Raw genomic sequence first — 6000 nt, 5'->3', positions numbered from 1 at the left:
TCTAGAGTTTGGTTTATCGACAATGCCCCAAAAGTTAAGAAACGTTACTATGAGATTGTTACTAGGACAATTCAGAGGTCTGACTGATTGATTGGTTTTTCTGATAGGCAAGATGATGTAATGTTAAGGGCATGATCTTTGAAGTCTTTGTTCGAGTTCAACTCCTAGTCTCACTGTTTGCTAGGCTAGGTGGTCATGGGCAGGGTACCGATTATAATTTGTCTCAATTTTCTCGTTGTCAAGTGGGGACAGTAATATCTAACTCATAGGGATTTTGCGAAGATAAAGTGAGACTAATATGTTTCACAATGTTTTGCATCTAAGAACTGTTTTAAAAATCTTAGCTATTATTAGGTATTAATATCTACTCCTACATGAGTGGATTGTCCCTGAAAGCTCACCCAGGGCGTGTCAGGTCAGGAAAGTGTCTGCTCTCCTAAGAGGCTTTGTCATGTATAAACTGAGTGCTCAACTCTAGAGCATAAATCTGTTCAACTCAATCCAATCCAACAAATATTTATAACATGTCGACTCTGCTGGAGACCATGTTTGATGCTAGGCAGATATCTAAATATTTTCAGCTGTCATATTAGTTATCTATTGCTGAATAACAAATTACCCCCAAACTCAGTGCCTTAAATAAACATTGATTATCTCACAGTTTCTGTGGGTCAGATATTCAGGAGTGGCTTTGTTGATGGTACTTCTGGTTCAGGATCTCTCACGAGTTTGCAGTCAGAATGTCTGCTGTGGCTACAGCCATCTGAAGGCATAAGTGAAGTTAGATCTACTTCCAGGGTGGCTCATGATACTCTTGACAAGTTTTCAGGAGGCTTCATTTCTACCCCATACGGGCTTCTCCATAGGGATGTTTGACTGTCCTCATGACATGGCACCTGGCTTCTCCCAGAGCCAGTGATCCAACAGAGAGTAGGAAGGAAGCTTCAGTGCCTTTTATGACCTAGTCTGGGAAGTCACAATCTGCTATTTCTGAAATATCTCATTGGTTCCACATGTCAGCTCTATTTAGTGTGTGTCTGTTGAGGAAAGAACTATACAAGAGGTGTGAATACTGGTGCCATTTGGAGGTTGGCTACCATGATGTGGAAACTGAAGTTTAAGAAGGGTGATACATCCACTAGTAAATAACTGTATTCAAAGATGGAACGGGATAAGACCACCAAGTGAAGGTGCAGATTCAGCACCGCATGGGGAAAAGTTGTTTTAGCCAGCAAGAAAATGCTTTGTGTAAGAGAAGTATCTGATTGGGACCCTGAAGAAAATGTCAAGGAAAGACATAACTGGAAGAAGGACAACATGAAGTGAGGATAAACAAAATCCTCATGAAAAACAGTGAAAGCAATTTGTTTGAGTTTCAAATTAAACCTGTGTACCTGACCTCACATGATGTCCTCTACAAAATATTATAACCCCACACACAATCCATGTTTATTGAACTGAGGACTCCATCTGGAAACTTTATGACTCAGGAGTCGTATATATAATAAAGACATCAAGATTGGAAAGGGGGTTCCAACCAATGGGAAAATCTCTGTCCTCTAAACCTCTATAGATTTTTTGGTCTGTATACCCATAAATAGGGTGACCATTTGTCCAGGTTTGTACAAGACACTCCAGTGTATGCCTGTTGTCCTTGTGTAATTAATAGTATCTGCTTTCACTTTTAAAATGTCCTGGTTTGGACAATAAATTGTATGGTTGCTTGATATACTGAGAAATTGGGTGGGATGAGTTTTTTAATCATAGACCTGTGGCTCTAAGTATCCTGAAGACGGAAACTAAGAATGAACTTTCTTGTATTCTCTAAAACCTAGACCAATACACTGGTTAAAGAGGGTGCTAAAATAAAGATCTGTTATGGATTGGAATTACATATTACATCGAGGCGATTACAAGTAAGCCTTATACATAGTGTTAAAATACAGTCCAGAAGTCAGCCAGATATTGTAAGTCTCCCTGGAAGGGAGGGACTAGAAAGAGAAAAAAATAGAACACCAACAGTGGAGAGTTGATGCACTGAGCACTTAAAGGGTTAAAGTAGTTCTTCGAGCTCTGGGTGTGAACTACATAGTGTCTTAATAATACCTCTAATACCTGTGCATTTATATGAGCAGAACAAGTGAAAACCTGCCTTGCAGAAATTAGATTAAACAGTTGAAGGAGACAGTCATTTTAATAAGGAGCTTCTATATAAAAACCCTTGATACATCATTATCTATTTATTCCTCTCAGTCATTCAATTTTATTTTATCCTTCATAATTAAAAAGGAGACAAAACCAAGTCTTTAAAAAATGATCCAGTGCCACTGTGTTTTGTGTAAACAATATTGGCAGGATGTAGTTCGGTTTGCCTCTGTTCAGGGTCTGTTGCTATTCTTTCTCTCCTCACTCCATCTTTATGCTTTCCTCCCATGAGGTCTTTCACAGATATTCAGGGAGTAGAAATATCTTTTGATACAGAGGCTATTAGTAGAATTATGCTCACACATAGAGAATCATACCATTGCAACATTTCAAAGATGAGGCAGGCAGTCTTAATATGTCTCTCTCTTTTATCTGGGTAGCATCTATCACCTTCTGTACTCCCTTGGTACACCATCTTTATTGGTATCAGAAAGTATTAGCTGCTAACTCATTTTCTCATTCTCTGGTAAGTCCCTTGAACCAAAGTTGCATTTGGGGACTGTATTGTAAATTTGATTCAGTGTGAAGGTTCTTGGAAAGCTGTGATACACGTTGTACAAAGGTGCCAATGATAAGACAACACTTACTTCCTTCCATTCCCTCCCCCCTTGTATACAATGTATACACATTTTTCTTACACGTATCAATTCATTTAATGAAACCTACACAATTTCTAATGACAAACACAAACAACCAAGGCTTAACGCTGAACTTTCTGGCATGTGCTTTTTTCTTAATGAGTAACCTAAAACTCAGTTAAGTAACTTTATTTGTACAATTTTTTTGAGAAATAAATTATGAAAGTTAAGGCACTTATGAAGTTTAAAGCACTAAGCTCGCTATCATTTAAATATGGAGTTTACCAAAAGTTCAACATGCAGTTAGCCAGAAAGACAGTTCATCCCTTTAGACTAGTGTCAAGGTCACGACCTCACTTATCTCTGTATTGTATCATGATCAATAGATGTTAAGTTTCCTGTGTATTCTCTTGGGTGTGGAACATTCATTGTGCCTGTAAAAGGGGAAAATTCTGTAATTTAATCCTTAAACAGATTTGACATATGAAGGGACAGTAAATTGGAAATAATTTAGCTGATGGGTTGAAACTGTCTTAGCTCTTCATTGAAGTCTTCTTATTTGTGATTAGTATGTAAACCACCCATTTTTTTAAACCTCTTTCTCTGGGGCTCTAGGGAATTTGGAGTGAATAGATGTGAAAAAACACTAAAGGTACGATGACAGATGCTGCAATTGGAGGAGGACAGGTAGAATTCTCTTGGGTAGATTCCTAGGAGTGGAATTGCTGGGTCATATGGTGAGTTTCAACAAATTGCCAAACTGTTTTCCAAAGTGGCTGCACCATTTAACATTCCCTCCAGAAATACATGAGGTTTCCAATTTCTCCACATCCTCACCAACACTGGGTATTGTCATTCTTTTTGCTAGTTGTTTTAGTGTGCAGTGTGGGTATAAAAGACTCAATGTGGTTTTAATTAGCATTTTCTTAATGATGCTGCTGTGCATGTTTTCACATGCATTTTGGCCATTTGTGTGTCTTCTTAGTTGAAACGTCTATTCAAACATTTTGCCTACTTTTTAATTAAGGTTTTGTCTCCTTATTGAGTTGTAAGAGTTCTTGATATATTCTGAATACAGTCATTTATCAGAAATATGATTTGCAAATATTTTCTTCCAGTCTGTGGCTTGTCTTTTAATTTTCCTAATGGTATAGCATATGGGTTCTCACTCATTTTTAATGCATGATCTTTGAAAAAGAACTGTGTCATTGGATATACAATATTACTTTCTTCTTTCTCCAGCTAAACTGAATCAGAACCCACACTAATGCCTTCTTTCCCATCATTTTAAGTACTCGAGCATCAAATTATTATTATTTTTTCCTTATTCAGCATCTCCTCTGAGTCAGGAGCTATATATTTACTCTTTCTTATTCTCACAGCTAACCTGCAAAAAAAGGTGTTATGATTCTCATTTTATAGATCAAGAAACTGAGGCTCCGGGTGTTAGCAACTTGCCCCAAAATAAAAGAGGGTAAGGATCAGAAGCTGAGTTTGAATCCAGTGCTATTCTGCTCTGAACCCTGTGCTTCTCAGATGATGGTAAGACTGGCTTTCCCAGGCATGGCAAAGCCATGGTCTTGTACATTTGGAAGCAGAAGGTGAAACTTTAAGGCCTTTTTGATGGTGTCCTGCCCTTGGCCCAGGAGACCTGGGGGTACAGCTCCCCCATTTCCTTTCAGGCTCTCTATCTGCTAGCTGTGAAGTAGCCCCGTTAGTCATCATAGCTAAAAAAAAAATATTTTTTTTATCTCGAACAGTTAATATTCATCAAACGTTAATGAAAATACATAACAAATAATTACAACAGGCATGGTGTCCGATTAAAATAAAAGACGTGACAATCCTGTGCATTTTTAAGCTGAAAAATAAAGAATGTTACATTAATAAGACTTAATTATATTATCAAATATTTAAAATTACCTTCTTTAATAGATTTTATTTTTATTTAATATATTTCTTTTTAAATCTTCGTAACACTTTCACGAGATTGGTCCATAAAATCCTATCAACTGTTATGGCAAAAAAGAATTTTAACTTAATATATTCATCATATTGATCTAAAAACTTCCATTTTATTTATTGTTCAGAAATGCTAATAACCCTTTTACACTTTATTATAACTGATATTTTCTCCACATAGAGTGATAAATAATTAATACGATTACAGGGACATCATGTGCAGTACACTTATTTGGAATAAAACAACAACAAACCATCTGAGTAGTGTATTATACATTCCATTTTAATACTCTACACTTACAATTAATGCTACATTTTACAGGAAAACATAATTAATTTTGGGAATCTCTCTTGAAATGACCACATTTAGGCAGCTGAAGCCAAGGCAGGGGATCTGTTCTAAGCCAGCTCTCTGTTTTTTCTACATTTCAGCTGCTTCTAAAGGATCAGTAAAATTATACACTTATCACCAAGTCTTTTCACATCCTGCAAAAGTTGTTTATAAAAGGGAAAGGACGGTCTTTTGGTCTGGTGCTCTCTACACAAAAGTTGAATTTGATTTAAAATTTTTGCTCAGTTTTTATAATTGTGTTTTAATGGAAAAGTAACACCTCTCTCAAAATTGCTAAAAAAATAATTAAATTCATTTGACTTTTCCCTCCCACCTTCCCAAGAAGGCTTTTTAGGGAGGGAGAAAAATGTGGCCATTTCTTCTATATTGCCATGCATGACTTGATTGTTGACATATTCAGGGAGACAACTAGGTTAAAAGTACCTGGTGTGGGATCTGGTTACCTGGGTTGAGATGCTAGCTCTGCCTCTCTCTAGCTATATAGCTTAAGGCAAGTTCCTTTACCTCTCTGAACTTTCATTTCTTCCTACTAAATTGTAAGTCCATGAAGGTGGAGACAATGTCAGTCTCGTTCATTTCATTCTTCAGGCAGTGTCTGACCCATGGTGATATGCAAAAACATTTGAGAATGAAGGAAGGATGTGGTTGTTAGATTGTAGAACTCTCATGCAGAAGCACAATTACTTGGGAATTTACATAATGGAGTCACACAGATTAAATCATCCAATTAGTCTGTTCTGATTCTGTACCTGTAGCCCAGACAAACTCAGTCATGCTCAGGATCACCCAGTAAAAACAAAGGCTGGACTCTTTGGCTCCTTCATGGGCTGTTTCTGAATTACTACTTCTGGAGAACTCAACCTAGGACAACGGAAGATAAATTTAGCTTTCCATATTTGACTG

The sequence above is a fragment of the Grampus griseus genome, assembly GCF_964374135.1.
Source record: "Grampus griseus genome assembly, chromosome: 5".
NCBI classification, from domain to species: Eukaryota; Metazoa; Chordata; class Mammalia; order Artiodactyla; family Delphinidae; genus Grampus; species Grampus griseus.
Note: the sequence above shows the minus strand (reverse complement) of the source record.